Consider the following 3,514-nt stretch of genomic DNA (forward strand, 5'->3'; position numbering starts at 1 on the left):
GCTGTGTGTCCAGCAGTGTGTCCGGCGGTGTGTCCGGCTGTGTGTCCAGCGGTGTGTCCGGCGGTGTGTCCTGCGGTGTGTCCAGCAGTGTGTCCAGCGGTGTTTCCGGCAGTGTGTCCAGCAGTGTGTCCGGCTGTGTGTCCGGCGGTGTGTCCAGCGGTGTGTCTGGCGGTGTGTCTGGCGGGACGGGCCTCCGAGCGGTGGTGCTGAGATGGATGCAGGTCAGAAGCCTGCCAAGATCGCTGCTTTCCTGTTACTCTCTATTCCTATTTTGAAATTCTTTTGCCTCGAGCAAGCTTAAAGCCAGGCCTCACGGCACTGGGACATTAGAGGCAAGAATCTCTGGTGGTGGTTGGGGGGAGGGGGGTAAAAATGTGTGGGTACCCGGAGAAGGCTTCTCCTTTGTGCTTTGGACTGATGTTCTCTAAATAATTGCTTTCTACTGATGGAGAAGGGGTGCCAGGCGCAGCGAGGGCGAACCCTAGTGGCCACCTCAACATCTCTCTGCTGTCAGGACAATTCTGCGCTGGCCCGAACTTGCAGGTCTCAAAGGAAACGAAACCCGCGCAGCTGACACGGCCCTTCCTCCGTGGAGTTAGCCCCTCTCTGCCAACCCGCAGCCTGCTTGCGGGAGTCCTCAGCTCCTGTGGTTCCGCCTGCAATTCTTTCCAGTTCCATACGTGCCCTGGGTGTTCTGTTTCACGTGATTCCGTCCGCCTTACCGCCCTGAGGTGACTGACCCTTCTTAGGGTGGGCTTCAGCTGTTAGCCCTTATTCCAGCTCAGCTCGGTGAGGTGTCCGCCTGGGCGACCGTCCAGCCCAACATCAGGCCAGAGAAGGGTCTCCGGGAGCAGCCAGTACCACGAGATGTGTGAAGAAAGGAGACTGGAGCCCAAGGACCCCGTCCAGTCCCTGATGGAGCAGCAGCCCGCAGTGGGCTCCGCACTAACACGTGTCTCTCCGTGGCTGCCGGAATCTCGGAATCTCGCGGCCCCGGAGACTAAGAATTCGGGGTTGCTTCTGGAGTTTCTGAGGAACGAATCACCTCGTACCTTCTCCTTTAGGTTTCTGACGACGCGCTGTGGCCCTGCCGTCCTTTCCGGTCAGCCGGCTCCCTCTCCTGTGTCCACACCAACCCCCCGGCGGGTGCGATCGTCTGCATCTCCAGCGAGAGTGGAGAGGACGCCGTCACTGCCCATTTTACCCGGCTAGTACGCCACAAGCTTGAGCTCCAAACCCGGGGTGTCTGGTCCCAAAGCTGGGGGCTTCCCCCTGATTCCCTCAGGTCCTGCGCCTCGGGGTGAGCCGGCCGGGCGGGGGGCGCGGGGGCTCTGTAAGATTTCCCGGTCTTGCAAAATGGCGGCCACCGGGGCCTGTTTCCCTCCGTCGTCCCCTGGAACACACAGAACAGCCTGTTCTTTTGGCTGGAAGGAAACCAGGGTGGATTTCAGTAACTGGGCTCGCCCTCCTCACTTCTCGCCTTTGTTTGCGCACCCCCAGCGTTCCACCCCCGCCCGTGACGGCAGGCAGTTGCCAAGCACAGCTGGCGTGAGGGGGCACAGACTCACGGCCATCCAGGTGGGGGACACTCAGCCAGGGGTCGCCTCCTGGCTGGCCGGCCCCGGCGCTCCCCCCGGATCTTCGAGCTTCCTCCCGAGGGCAGGCGGTAAGGGGAGCCTTGGCCGGAGGACGCAGCCAAACATTTGGAAACGCTTGCCTTGCAAAGACTCGGCCAAAGAGGAGATTTAAACATTTTTTCTGCCCAAACAATTCAGGAAAGCTTAGCTTGGAATTTCCTAATTTTTATGCCTAATTAAGATAAAGTGTTGTAGAGAGTAAGCAGGACTTTTCCTGCAAGGCAAGGAATCGCCATGGGTGCTGGGCTTGCGGAGCTGTGGGGGCCAGGGAGGCCTCGCGCAGAGCTCTTACACAGGCCTCTTACAGACAGCCCGAGGCCACAGGGCCCGGCCCGGCGGAGAGCAGGTGGCCAAGTGGGGACTGGACCGTCAGCCCCCGAAACCAACCGTGTTCTCGCCCACTCCCTGGCCGGCCCGTCCTGCGGATACCCCGTGGCTTGGACTACGGCTCAGCGCCGGCCATGGCCAGAAGCTCTTGATGCTAGGTCGTGAGTCACCCCCTTGGCGCTCCGCGGCCACGGAGGAGACCGAGGCGCAGAAAGACCGCGAGATACAGCGGTCGGGGCCGCACCCAGATTATTCTCTCCCTCCTCTGAGCCCCTCAAGGAGTTTCTGACAACTAATAGAACCGACCAGGTTGGTATTTTTCTTTTTAAAGATTTATTTTATTTATGCACACAAGAGCTGGGTGTATGCCAGAGGGGTGGGGTGAGAGGACTCCCCAGAGACAGAGTGGGGAGCAGAACACTGCTGAGGGAGCAGCGGGAGACAGGGGAGGTCTGCTGCACCTGTGGGTCCCTCCCTGGTCCGGGATCCGACTCGTGCTGCAGCCGCTGCCGGCAGCTTCATAGTGCTGAGGCTTCACCCCGTGCACCAACAGGGAGGCCCAGACCGGGGTTTTGTGGGAAGCAAACTCCACTGGCAAGGGCCTGTTGCGCGGGTGCGTGAAGGGCCGTTCGTGGCGCTGTGGACAAGGTTAAGGCAGGAGGTGGGAGAATCTGTCACTTGGGTCGTGGTGCTTCCGGAGAGGTGGGAGCGGCGGGGAGAGTGCGGCGAGCAGGGGGCCGGCAGCAGCAGCACCCCAGGGCGGCCGTGGTGGACACTGCCCGGGCCAGGGAGTCTGTAAACTGTCATTTGTGCCACCACCTGCCTTCCTGCCCGCCACAGTCCTGCCACTGAGCAGCACGTGGCGCAGCTGTTGGGCCGCTGTTTCCTTCTCGCCGGCGCGGCCTCCCCTCCGGCATGAGGAGCGGTGGCGGCCACTGGAGGAGTCGTGTGGGCAGCCCAGTCCCTGCCGCCCCCAGTCGCTCTCTCACCGCGCTCCCAGTGTCCCGGCGGACAGCATGCCAGACTCCAGTACTGGAGCATCCTCGTGCCTGGCATTCCGGCACATTCCAGGCCCCCGAACAGACCGGGATCCGGCCTTTATTTCCCCCTGGTGATGTCTGAATGTGGCTAAGATGGCGCTGAGTGAGGTGGCCCGGCGGGTCTCTGCTCTGCAGGCTCCAGCAGAGGCTGTAACAGGAGCTGGCAGGGTGGCATGGAAACACTGACCCCGGGTGCTGGCCACGTGGGAGGACGGGACTCGGGCCAGGGCTGTGGCACCCCGGCTCCACTGTGGAGAGAAGCCCTTCGCCTGGGCCACCGTAAAGGGCGGGTGGGCGGGGTGGCCCCGGGGACCGTGGACGTGGGCGGGAGACGCAGGAGCACAGGTGCGCGGGACGCTTCGTGCCATGCGGGCAGGCGCTGCCCCAGAGAAAGCTCGCTCCGCCCCCGCGAGGGCGCACGCTGTCCCTGTGCTTACCTAGACGGCCCAGGGTCACCTGTCGGGGGGTGAGCGGCTGTCCTCGCTGGCCCAGGATGGTTCTGATTTCAGG

Source organism: Condylura cristata, unplaced genomic scaffold, assembly GCF_000260355.1.
Source record: "Condylura cristata isolate star-nosed mole 26May11 unplaced genomic scaffold, ConCri1.0 scaffold00012, whole genome shotgun sequence".
NCBI classification, from domain to species: domain Eukaryota; kingdom Metazoa; phylum Chordata; class Mammalia; order Eulipotyphla; family Talpidae; genus Condylura; species Condylura cristata.